The 14268-nt window shown below is 43.1% G+C and overlaps 1 protein-coding gene across 1 annotated transcript in view; it reads right to left on the bottom strand.

The window, feature by feature from the left end:
- The window catches only part of TP53INP2 (tumor protein p53 inducible nuclear protein 2), a 45840-nt gene extending 34864 nt beyond the window's left edge, over positions 1-10976 (bottom strand). Inside the window, exon 1 of the mRNA XM_089673295.1 lies at positions 10813-10976. The gene's annotated coding sequence lies outside the window, so the exon portion shown is untranslated. The remainder of the gene's footprint in view (positions 1-10812) is intronic.
- Between the last annotated feature and the right edge of the window lie 3292 nt (positions 10977-14268).

Below are 14268 nucleotides of genomic sequence, written 5' to 3'. Positions count from 1 at the left end.
TTGTAGAAATGAAGACAGGCCTCCACTCTGCTGTCCACCTATTAATTATGCCAGCTTGTTAATGTGCTGGATGTTGTTTAATACTCAGTAGATTTGTTAAACAATATTCCTATGAACAAAAAGTTCATAAATATGACGGTAATTTATAGGTTTTAATTTAAACTGTATTTAGGGAAGGAATAAAGCCTCTTCTAAGTTTTATTTCTCAGTTCTTGTTGGGAGAGGGGAATTTCCCCTCACTTCCTGTCTCAGTGACAATTCACTGGGAACACCAAAAATAAAGAAAAAAAATGTTAGTGGTTCTAACCCTTTTACCTAACAGACATTGCCCCTCACTTCCTATCCCACTGAGAGCATTAACAGGAATTAAGAGGAACATTTTCCCAACAGGAAAACAAAAGCGGCTTCTTATGTACTATGTTTCTAGCTTCCTTGCAAAAACGGAAAGCATAATTGTAGAAATATAATGACATCAATTTATAATACCAGTTTACAGCTGCCACAATTATTATTTTTATATACATCATCACTAGGCTGACCAATTGTATTCCATTTTTGATCAGCAAGCACAGCTTATTTGTTTATGGGTGGCTCCAGAGCAACTAGATTGTTCCTACATGAACAGCCATCTCCATGCCCAAAGCCAACACCTTAAACACAATAGACCTTGTGTGAGATGTATGCTAAAACATTACAAGTATGCACTGACTACACACAGCTGATTCCTTTGACAGCAGATCTGACCCTGCCCATTCAAAGACAAATCTGGCAAGTCACAAAGCTAACAAACCAGGATAATCATTTTTACTTTCAAAAAAGAAAAACATTTTCAGCGGAGTCCAACAAGGTTTGAAGATTAGTCACATGACTGAAATGAAGATTCTTGTCCTTGTGTTAAAGCTTTGTGAATTGAGCCTCTTACAGGCCAGTGTTGTACTTACAGGGACAAAGGTGGAGTTCAGTCGACCTGGGATGCCCAACTACCAAGATTAACTTTTACAAAATGTTTTTTTCTATAGAGAAATAAGGAGCCCACCATTGGGGACCTCTTATTCTGCAGATATCTTGCTGTCACCCTGACTCTCTAGTTTTAAGTTATAGTTTTGCTCAGGGTAGCCCCGAACCTTCTCTTCTGGTGTCCTCCTGGCTCCTACTCCCAAGTGCCCCCATAGCAAGTCACTTGCTTGGAGGGCACTCCTGAGGGCTATTGACACACAACGCTGCTCTTCCTTTCTCCCGCTCCCAGTATTTGACAGCAACACTGGCCAATGGCTCCTGTTGCTCTGTGTCATGCAAGGAGAGAAAGAGAGCAGCACTGGGGCAGAGCGCTGGATCAAGATTGGGCTCAGGTAAGTATTTTGGGGGGGGGGGGGGGGGCTGATCACAGAAGGTTTCTTTTGCCTTACTGCAGAGAATGCATTATGGTAAGAAAAAACCTCTTGCCTTTACAACCACTTTAAAGCAACGTCAGCATTATAGACAGGTATTTAGCATCTTCAAGAGGAGGTCAGTCATGGCTTCCTTCACAGTTTTGTTAAAGCAGCCCTATCACTATACTGAAATTTCTGAGAAAATGTCTACCTGTGAAAGAACAGCATACATACTTTACTTTTCTGTTGCCCACTCTGCTGAACACTGCTCTGATCCACAGGAATCATCCCCCAAAGTCCACAAATAAACCAATATTTCCAGAAGTTTCAATCTCTGGTCAACTGCAGAGCTCAAGGGAGGTCAACAGTAGGTACCAGTAAGAGCTGAGGCAGGCCCAAGAGAATGACACTCCTGGAGTTGTTGGTTTTCTGACAGACTTTAAGTCAGTATTTTGGATTGGTGCATCCTTCACCAGTGTTGGTTGCAAGAGAGCATGCATGTGCACCCTTCTTTTATGTGTAGGCCAGAACCTTTAGTAACCGAATCAAAACAAAAAATAGGTTTAAAAATAGGGTTTACTTTAAGCGATTGGACAGTGAAGCAATTGATATAGCAATTCAGCCTAGTGTCCGTTAAAAGGGATATGTCTTGTCAAGTCATAAATTTGGAAAGAGAGGGGAAGCGTTAGAGCCTCTGTCAGGGTTTATGATTGTCTGTGCGTCTACTGGGGGGAAAAAAAAAAAAAAACCTATCCTCCACATTTGGATGCTGATCAAGCATCATGGGAAAAAATGTGTAAGGAGACTACACTTGACTTTTCATGAGCTCATACTTGATGCTACCTCTATGATCTGTATGATCACATCAGAATGCTAAGTGCGCCGATAGGTTACAATTGACACGTGCATGGCCAAACTAAATTTCTGATCCCAAGTACAAACTGGTGCTACTGGGTCACACATCCATACCCAGGCCATTCTCAAATCAAGAATGTCAACAGATTTTTCCCGTGCAGGCCACTCAAGTTCTTCCACACCAAGATCATCCAACCATGTCTTCATGGAGCTGTTGTGCACAGGGGCACAGTCATGCTGGAACAGAAAAAGGCCTTCTCCAAACCATTACCACAAGGTTAGAAGCACACATTTGTCTACATTATTTTTGTATGCCATAGCATTAAAGCCCAATACACATGGCAAGGTTTTTTTTCCCCATTCAGCCCAGTGGGGTGAGGGAAAAAAAAAACAAAACTGAGAAGCTGGCCAGGAGGTCACTGTACTAACAATGCAATTTTAGTACAGGGATCCTCCATTTAGCTATTTGTTCTGACAGGGGGAATGCCCCCACCAGAACACTCTGATCAACACTCACAGCTATTGGCTGAGAGTGCTGGTTGGATGCCGATCGGCTGCTGGTTTTCCAGCACGCATGTTCAACAGAAGCGGCTGAGGGATTGGCTTCTGACAACAAAAGGACCCGTACATGGGCCAAATGTCAGCCGGTATCTACTGTACCAGCCGATATTTGGCTCGCGTGTACAGGGCTTTACCGCATCCCTCACTAGAAACATGTGAACTCAATAACTGCGAGGGGTACCAACATACTTTTGGCCATATGGTGTAAATGGTTGGTAATGTGTGCCATACGGATCACTTCCAATGGTTGCAAGTTAACCGAAATTGGCAGGTAATGCCATATACGTCTGGCTGATCGCCTGCAAACTATCAGGAGGTATACCAGGACTTCTGCATACATGTGCTTTCTTCAGTATGCTCATGTCACCTTATATTCACAACTGGTCACTACAGTGTGATGGGAGCTGGTCTGCCATCTGAACCTGGAGGGAGAGAAGCTGTACGCCTATCTACCCTGCCGGATGCAAGTCAGGAAGCCCTTATCCTACAGTGTCTGGCACTGATACAGTATAGCGATGCTACATTCTATGTATGGGGTTCAAGAAACCTGATTTCCAGCTGTAGGTCAGCTACAGTCCTCCTCTGGTAGGTAGAACTGAACACAACAGTGCCCAAGCTCTGAAAACCTCTATATGTTCACAGGCCATTCAGAATTTATCAACAAATGTGGCATATGAAGAGTTAATTTCATCAGATTATATGTAAATACGTAAACCCTCAAACTAGACACTCAGCACATTTTCTGGATATGACAGGTGGAAATTTGACAGGGTGTGGCTAGTCTTTAGCTGGCCATATACTGAGAGATCTGACTCTTGGATAAATCTTCACTGGACAGAGACATCCATTATTTATGGTATCTTAGTCGCCTAAGGCAGGACCATATGGCACAAGGTTACTTCTATTCATTTTTAATATATCAGATTGACAAAACTTTCAAGCTAGCCCAATTCCTTATAGCTCTGTGATCCGTCTCCCCATGGGGCATTTTAATTATGTAAAAAATGCACAGCTGTTAAGATGGTCGCAGACCTTACAATCTGATTGTACAACCTCCATACATTCTCATTTAAATTTACTAAAACTTTACAAGGGGCAGCCTACACAGTCTATGCAATTATAATCCAATCATAGTAAACCGAAGGTTCACACCTATGCCGGTTGCGTTTGATACGTTTCTGCATTGCGTTTTTGCCGTGTTTTGCGGGTGATTTTTTCATTTTTCTTGTTGCTAGGCAGATTTTAAATGCAAAACGCATCAAAAACACAATACATGCTTTTCTGCAGCATTCCCATTGAAGTCTATAGAACCAAATACGCAACGTTTTGCGTTCAAAAAAGTCCCTGACCCTTTAAAAAAAAAAAAAAACGCACAGCGTGAAAATGCAGAGATGCAAACCTGTCCCATAGGAAATCATGTTAAATGGACTGTACTGCATTTCCGCAAAATGCTGCAGAAAACGCTTAGGTGTGAACCGAGGGTAAAGGAAGTTACACAATCAGATTGCAACATGTGTTGCCAATTTAAACCTCAGCAGCTGCTTAGAGGGGTGTCCAGTCTATAAAACAACCAACTTCTGGAACTATCCTGTTTGCTCCTATAAGTAATACAATGACAATGACAATGTTAAGACCAGGTGCTCTTTGCAAGATTTTGGAGTTGACTTACTGAGCCCTGGTTCACATATATGAGGCTGTGCGGGCAACGTTTTGCGCGGGTACAAGAACCCATTCATTTGAATGGACTCCTGTGCCCCGTGACACACAGAGAAGAAGTCCCTGCACTTCTGAAAATGCAGCCCGCACAGGAACCTCGGTTCCCAGTATGGTTGCGTTTTCCAGTGCAGGCGACATGCCATTAGAACTAATGGCACGCGCCCGCGGGTCCGCATTCCCCTGTGCGGGTGGTGCAGCTGCACGGATTTCCGTGCAGATCCGCAGCGGCACCACCCGTGCAGATGTGAACCTAGCCTAAAGGCAAATAGCCTGTGCACTTTGCAAGTACAATTACACTCTGAAAGTGAACACTTTGAAGCTTTGTCGTCTTCATGGCCTGTATGTAATCAGCAGAAATACAATGTATCAAGAGTAGAGACGCAAGCAAGGTAAAACCTGTATGTAGCCTCGCAAGTGTTGCAGACGTATTGTCCTGTCAGAGGCTACAGAGAAAAGCTACAATGTTCCCGTTTGAACGCCTGATCGCCATGTCCATAGAATAGAATATTCAAATTGCAATGTCCTAAAAGATTGGAACGGAAACACCTTAGAGCCCCACTCACACCTGAATGATTTGATGCTCCACTCCAGAAGCGTTTCAATGCTCAACACTAGTATTTCCGTTATACTGAATGGTGCCCGTTCTCATCCGAGTGTTGTGCCGCTTGAAGCTTGTCGCTTGAAAAAGTAGATGAGCTTCTTCGAGAGCAGAGTTGCCTTGTTTTTGCCCCAATGGGGGAACCTAAAATGGAAGGTCCTAAAAATACTTTTTGGTGTGTTTTTCTTGCCTAATAACTTTTAATTGCCTAAAAATAAAAAGAAGCATTTAAAAAAGAAAAATAGAAGAACTAAAGTCTGAATCTCGTGCAAAAAGCTCAAAAATGCAAGTTCAAAAACATATCCAAAAAAACAACCAGAGACGTTCACCCAAAAAAACAACCACTGACCAGAGACACGATGGGGTTGATTTACTAAAACTGGAGAGCGCAAAATCTGGTGCAATTGTGCATAGAAATCAGCTTCCAGGTTTTATTACCAATTCACAATCAGCTTCCAGGTTTTATTACCAATTCACAATCAGCTTCCAGGTTTTATTGCCAAAGCTTAACTGAACACGCTGAAGTTAGAAGCCCATTGACTCCCATGCACAGCTGCATCAGATTTTGCCCTCTCCAGTTATAGTATAGGAAAGAACAGTGGTCCCGATGCAGCTCTTTGCTTGCTTTTATCCAGCCCCTGGGGCACGGTTTCATCTACCGATACAAACAATGGGGCAGAATTACAATAAACCAGAAATCACAGCGCAAAAGAAAACAAAAAAAAATAATTGTGAAATGAAAAAGCAGCAACACATAAAAAGGGTATAGGGTATACCAAATATATGTAAACAATCTAAAGCATATTCCATGCTAATAAAGTGCTGTGCCCCTGATGACATCATTTATCCCATCAGGATCCCAGGATTGTATTACTAAATGCCATTTTTTCTGTATGAGAATGTGAGCGATTTTAACCATTAAACTTTATATATGGATTCACATTATGTGAGCTTTCATGCTCCCTTCCTTTATCTCTCTGAACATTTATTAGGTACTTGTCAAGTTGCCTGAGGAGTGCTAAATGTCCATCTAAGTGAGGCTTAGAAACGTATCAAAGGAGCACTTGGGTGTTTTTGTGTGAAGAGCACCATCATTTCAAAATGATTGTACAGTGGTGGACACGTTGCTTTGCATGGTCTCTGATGACATGTTGGACTATTATTTCAATATAATGGGGCATAATTTTCAATGACCACCAATGAAGGGACACAATTCCTCCCACTGACACCAACGATGGGGGCACAATTCCTCCCACTGACACCAACGATGGGGGCACAATTCCTCCCACTGAAACCAACGATGGGGGCACAATTCCTCCCACTGAAACCAACGATGGGGGCATAATTCCTCCCACTGAAACCAACAAAGGGGCATAATTCCTCCCACTGGTACTGATGGGGCACTGATGTTTCTCCACTGACATTAGGACCCTTTCTACTCCCAGTGGCCACAGTCTGCCCCCCCTAAAGTCTGAAAGACAGTAAACTGGCACTTTGTTTCTAAAGAATATAAAAGAATGGGACAGAATATCCATGTTACAAATTATGAGGACAGTGAAAGGTTAACACCTTTATATAGTGGAACAGCAGGGATATCAGTCAAAACGTTGTCCCCTCAGCACTCTGTATATGATCAGCAGAGAAACAGAACAGAGATGCAAACAAGGTACAACCCATACATTTAAAAGTGTTGCAGAATTTGCATCTCATCAGAGGCCACCATGAGAAGCTGCTAAAAAGAGTGACATGTTCCTCAAGTTGGACCCCAGTGATCACCACATCTATAGGATAGAATATCTGCGCTGCAACGTGTGACGAGGATAAAATTAGTGGAGCAGTGGGGATATTGGTCAAAACGGTGTCCCCTATGCACCTTATATATGATTGGCAGAGATACCAAGTGTCAAGAACAAAAAGCACCAACACTGAATCCCCTGTAGCCTCATACATGATGCAGAATTTGTGTCTCGTCATTGGCCACCATGAAAAGCTACAGAGGGACATGTTCCTAGGTTGGACCTCGGATCACCACACCTATAGGACAGAATATCCATGCTGCAATGTGTGAAGAGGACAAAAAGTAAATACCTTGATAGAGCAGAGCAGTAGGGATATCTGTCAAAAAGTTGTCCCCTCTACATTTTATATATGATCGGCAGATACAAATGATCAAAAATAGAGACACAAACGCAGAATGACCTGTAGTCTCAGACGTGTTGCAGAATTCGTCAGATGCCACCATGAAAAGCTACACTTTGCCCAGGCTGAACATCTGATCACCTCATCTACAGGTAGAATATCTGTGTTGAGAGGATGAAAGGCAACCACCTACATTGGAGTAGTGCACTAGGGATATCGGTCAACCGTTGTCCCTCTGTAGCCTATATATGATCAGCAGAGATGACCCTTTCCCCAGGCTGAACATCTGATCACCTCATCTATAGACAGAATATCTGTGTTGAGAGGATGAACGGTAACCACCTACAATGAGTGGAGCACTAGGGATATCGGTTAAACGTTGTCTCCTCCGTAGCCTATATATGATCAGCAGAGATGACCCTTTCCCCAGGCTGAACATCTGATCACCTCATCTATAGACAGAATATCTGTGTTGAGAGGATGAACGGTAACCACCTACAATGAGTGGAGCACTAGGGATATCGGTCAAACGTTGTCCCTCTGTAGCCTATATATGATCAGCAGAGATGACCCTTTCCCCAGGCTGAACATCTGATCACCTCATCTATAGGCAGAATATCTGTGTTGAGAGGATGAACGGTAACCACCTACAATGAGTGGAGCACTAGGGATATCGGTTAAACGTTGTCTCCTCCGTAGCCTATATATGATCAGCAGAGATGACCCTTTCCCCAGGCTGAACATCTGATCACCTCATCTATAGACAGAATATCTGTGTTGAGAGGATGAACGGTAACCACCTACAATGAGTGGAGCACTAGGGATATCGGTCAAACGTTGTCTCCTCCGTAGCCTATATATGATCGGCAGAGATACAAAGTATCAAGAACAGAGACACCAACACAACACCTGTAACCTATAGCCACACCAGCGTTGTGGAATTTGTGTTTCATCAGAAGCCCCCATGAAACGCTACCGTGACATCCCCCAGGTTGAACATCTGACCACCTTCTCCATAGGATAGAACATCCATGTTGCAATGTGTGAAGGGGATGAAAGGTAAACACCTTTATATAGCGGAGTAGAAGAGATATTCTCAGCACATCCTGGCAGTTCAACAGAGGACAGTCTGAGAAAGCGTGACGTTCAATGTCATATGCAAATCAGCCCCACGTCACCGGGTGCATCCATGTGAAAAACAAGACGGGTGAAATTCCTGCACACTATGAGACTTAACACGGCATATTTGGAATGACTGTACGCTGAACTGACAGAGATGGAGCAGACAGTAAATACGTCCCTAGCAGGTCTCCCCACCGCGTCGCCCTATGGTTAGCTGCAATATATCCGGTTATTGCGTGTTCCCAGACTCCTCCCACTTATCTCCTTCGCCTTTCCCCGTAAGTTTTTTTTTTCGTTCTTTAACACTCTTTAGGGCTTAAAGGCACATCTCCAAGAAGGGATTAATCTTTCATGATGAAACTCCAAATATAAAGAGGAGTGCGGGTTCATTAAACCTGACCTCAATATTTGATCAGTCCCAGATCCTAAGAATTAAATGGCACATAGTCATCTATGTGAAAGAGCGCAATAAGGGGACAGCCTGCGGGCCCAGGATATTAACCCCGAGATCACCAAGGAGTAAAGTAACCTGTCTACAGCAAGTGTACGGATTGACGTCCAAGCAAATCTGTGCCAACTTCTTAGGCTTGGGCCGCCATCCACACACGAGACACCTGACAATAATTCACATTTCCATAGAAGGACTAAAAATTCGAGCTCAATTCCCCTGCAGAGGACACCCCACCCCCTGCACAGAGCATCCCAGCTTGCAGCAGACACGGGATTATGGATTTGCATATTGACAGAGCAAGCTAGGCAGAAGGAGGGAGGGAGGCAGGGACGGTTATTAACACATCAGCCCAATAAGTTATTGTCTATATGAAATCACAAGCTGGTCACCTAACCCCCCCACCACCACCCCCCTGCATTATAGAGGGGCCTAACAGGAGGAGGGGGATCGGTGACAAGGGATCGGGATACACAGAGCTCACTCAGGGAGAAGGAGGAGAGAAGAGGAGGAGGGGGGAGGGAGAGGTACAGATGGAGGAACGAAGATGAAGAACTACACAGGGAAGGGAGGACAGGAAGAGACAGCAGGACCAGGATATCGAGAAGGAAAACAAACAAGGGAGGCAGCACAGAGATCTGCCAAGAGAGCAAGAAGACAACAACCCTGGTCATCAAGGATAGGAAATGTGACACAAACAGAACAAAAAGAGAAGCAAAATTAACAAAAATAAAATATAAAAAGCCTCAAATTCAATTGGATAATCTGGAGTCACTGGGTATGAGAAGAACACAAAGCAACACTAATTAACTCTAAGTGATTTATGCAGGTGTGAAAGCAAACTTAATACAACAGAGAGAACAAACTGTGTCCCTGTGTTCTGTATGTGCCTTCTTCAGGAATATCAAAAGGATGTACAAGCAGTCCCCATACGTATCCCTTCTTCAGTACAGATATACATCATTACTACCTGTCCCCATGTATAAGGAACATACGTGGGGACACTGTTGTTCTGGTAGTTATATCATTGTGTCCCCATGTATTTCCTCTATCCTCTTTGTTAATAAAGGATATGATTTCTAGGTGTCCCCATGTATACAAGATATAAGTGGGGACCCAGTTTGTTATCTCTGATGTTTAGCAATTGCGAGGTCATGGTGTCCCCCTGAATATCCCTCCATCATCATCATTAATAATAAAAGGATAGGATTACTAAGTGTCTCCATGTATACAGGGCATACACGGGGACACAGTTTGTCTCTGATTTGTAGCACTTCTGATGCCCCAGTGTGATGTGTTTATACCTTTATTAGGATTATCATGTGTTCCCTTGTATACACATATGGGGACACGGTTGGTTGATGTTTAGCAATTGTGATGCCATTGTGTCCCCATGTCTATCCTTATTAATAAAGAACGGACATACATGGGGACACAACTGTGACATATATAAGGGACATACATAGGGTCAGCCTGTTATCTTAGTCATTGTGTCCCCATGTATATCCCCTCTACAAGGGGACACTGTCATCGCCCCTCCCCCCTCGGTGTTGTCTTGGAGCGTACACAAAGCCTGGATCATCCTGGGGATACAAAGGCAAGAAGTACAATGCTATACACAAAAGGTGTCCTCTTCTTTCTTCCCCTCCCCCGCACTGGCCAGCCATCCTCACCTATGACATTATGTCCCCATTCGGTGACATCACAGACATATGACACTGGGGTGGGGGGGAGGGTGACCAGAGTCTGGACCCCACTGACCATGGTGTAGTGTTGGGTGGGGGCCCATCCTGGAGAGATCTAGTGACCTCCAGTTGGGGGGGAGGTTGTGACCTCCACACTGGAGTGATGGCAGAGGGGGGGGGGGGGGGTCACCGCTCTTCAGGGGGTGAAGACTTATGCCATGGCTAGTTAACCATTGTACTGCTGGACACAACAAAGAGACCCCAGAGATAGGAGGCGATCGGGGGTCAGGGGGGAGGGCTGGGGGCGCATTACCTTACCGTGCAGCAGAGTATACCGACCGATCCCGTCCTACAGCCGCTATACAGAAGCCCAGGTTGAGGTAGGTGCACAGTGCGGGGTACGGCTCAGCCTCTGCCGGCTCATCTCACTGCTCAACCACCAGCAGGACGCCTTCAACAGCTGACGGAGACGTCACCCGGACCCGCCTCCGCCCGTGACGTCACCTTCTGCAGTGTAAATTGCTGAAGGAGGGACAGAGCTAGCAATGAAAAAAGCCGGTATTGTAATCCCGGGTGACGTCATTGGGGGGCGTCCGCTACACTGTGTGATCCCACAGGATCCAATGTACTCCCATAGAATACAATCTACTCCTATAGAATACCATGTTCCCCTTTAGAATACCATGTACTCCCATAGAATGCAATACACTCCTATACAATCCAATCTACTCCTATACAATCCAATCTACTCCTATACAATCCAATCTACTCCTATACAATCCAATGTACCCCTTTAGAATACCATACACTCTCATAGAATCCAATCTACTGCTATAGAATACCATGTACTCCCATAAAATTGACTCTACTCCTATAGAATACAATACACTGCTATACAATCCAATGTACTCCTCTACAATCAGGGGCGAACTGACAACTCATGGGGCCCCTGGGCAATAGGGGATCATGGGGCCCCTGTGTCCTTGCCCAAACTCAAAAAAGCCTATGAAAAAGGTACCAGGGGCATTTCATGGGGCCCCCTACTGACCCCGGGCCCTCGGGCAGTGCCCGAGTTTCCAAATGGTCAGTCCACCCCTGTCTACAATCCATTCTACTCCTATAGAATCCAATGCACTCCTAGAAAATCCCATGTACTCCTATAGAATCCAATGTACCCCTTTAGAATACCATATACTCTCATAGAATCCAATCTACTCCTACCGAATACCATGTACTCCAATAGAATCCAATACACTCCTATACAATCCAATGTACTCCTTTAGAATAACATATACTCCCAGGGAATACCATGTACTCCCATAGAATCCACTCTACTCCTATAGAATATCACATACTCCCATATAATCAACTTTACTCCTATAGAATACCATGTACTCCCATAGAATTGACTCTAGTCCTATAGAATACCATATACTCCCATATGATCCACTCTACTCCTATAGAATACCATATACTCCTATAGAATCCACTCTACTCCTATAGAATCAAATGCACTCCTAGAAAATCCCATGTACTCCTATAGACTCCAATGTACCCCTATAGAATACCATATACTTTCAAAGAATCCAATCTACTCCTATAGAATACCATGTACTCCCATAGAATATAATACACTCTTATACAATCCAATCTACTCCTCTAGAATACCATATAAACTTATAGAATCCAATGTACCCCAATAGAATACCATATACTCCTATAGAATCCACTGTATTCCTTTAGGATATCATATACTCCTAGAGAATACCATGTACTAACTATAGAATGTATTATACTCCTGTAGAACACAGTGTGCTGCTATAGAATTATGTGTGCTCTCATAGAATCCAATATAATTTATAGAAGCTACGGTACACCTATAGGTTCCAATATACTCCAATATAATTCACTGAACTTCTAAATAATAATAAATAATCTCCTATAAGACTCAATGTATTCCTCTAGAATCCAATATATGTCTATGAAATCCAATGTACTCCTTTAGAACCCAATATATCTCTATAGAATCCACTGTACTCCTAAAGAATGTTCTATACTCCGATAGAACTCACTGTTCTCCTATAGAATGTACTATACTCTGATAGATCTCACTGTACTCCTATAGAATGTACTATACTCTGATAGATCTCACTGTACTCCTATAGAATGTACTATATTCCGATAGAACTCACTGTACTCCTATAGAATGTACTATATCCCGATAGATCTCACTGTACTCCTATAGAATGTACTATATTCCGATAGAACTCACTGTACTCCTATAGAATGTACTAAACTCCGATAGATCTCACTGTACTCCTATAGAATGTACTATACTCCTATAGATCTCACTGTACTCCTATAGAATGTACTATACTCCTATAGATCTCACTGTACTCCTATAGAATGTACTAAACTCCGATAGAACTCACTGTACTCCTATAGAATGTACTATACTCCGATAGAACTCACTGTACTCCTATAGAATGTACTAAACTCCGATAGATCTCACTGTACTCCTATAGAATGTACTATACTCCGATAGAACTCACTGTACTCCTATAGAATGTACTATATCCCGATAGATCTCACTGTACGCCTATAGAATGTACTATATTCCGATAGAACTCACTGTACTCCTATAGGATCCAATATACATCTGAAAGAATCCAATGTACATCTATAGAATACTATGTGTTCTCATAGAATCCAAAGCACTTCTATATAATCAAATGTACAGTACATCTATAGAATTTTTGGGGGGATTCGGATTTTACCCTTTCCCCCATCCTGGCACTCTACGGTGGCTGCCTAAGCAGCCTTATGCTAGCACCAGCCCCGATTCCACTTTATGTAGAGTTCCTGCATACATTCAATGTTCTAATACAGAATTCCAGCATGCAATAAAATACATGTACTTACATGCGCTTTCTGTGTCATTGTGGCCATGCAGTTTGGGATGAAACAGCAGTTTTTCTTTCATTTTAACATGGTATAAATGCCAAATTCAGCAGAATTTCCACAGTGCTTCAGTATAAATAAAAAACAGCTTTTTCATCTAAAGTTTCTCTGCTGCGCAACCACTTTTTCTGAGTTTTTATCTTCCCAGGTACTGATCTAGAGCCAGCAATCAAAGATATGTAGCAGGCTTCTGCTTTACAGCACTGGGGTCCTCAGTTTGAATCCTGACCAGGACACTATCTGATTGCAGAGCAATCATTAATAGCAAGCAGTCGCACCGTTAAAAAGCATATAAAGCTCAAAAAAATGCATGGGTTGCTTTGCTGTGTTTGTTGCAAGTAAGGCAGCCCATGGAAATGACCTTGCTGCCCCATGCATGTAGTACACTAATGCTCATATATGCATCACTTGGCATTGCACATCATAGTTTAATGCATTAACACTAGTGTTTTGTGAACGTACAAATTTGCACGACTGCTAAGTTAAAAAACGCATGCAATGCTTGCAGATTCATTGTTATTGGCATTTCAATTGTAGCAAGCAGACTCACTGCGAAAGGTACAGTTAAAAACACACAAATCTAAAAAAGATGCATGAGCTACTTTGGCACGTTTGATGCACACCCTATGCGTGTAGTGTAGCCATGTGTAATATTGTGAATAAATCCTAGATTGTTAGCACCATGAGGGCAGGGACTGATGTGCATGATATGTAAAACGCTGTGTAAATGGTCAATGCTTTATACATTCCTGTAATAAATAAATACAGGGCTTTTTTTCAGCGGTAACACGGCGGAATGCAGTTCCAGCACCT

This window comes from Staurois parvus, unplaced genomic scaffold, assembly GCF_062004578.1.
Source record: "Staurois parvus isolate SC_StPar_1 unplaced genomic scaffold, SC_StPar_1.0 ptg000137l, whole genome shotgun sequence".
Taxonomy (NCBI): Eukaryota; Metazoa; Chordata; class Amphibia; order Anura; family Ranidae; genus Staurois; species Staurois parvus.
This window is presented reverse-complemented; position numbering and strand designations above follow the sequence as displayed.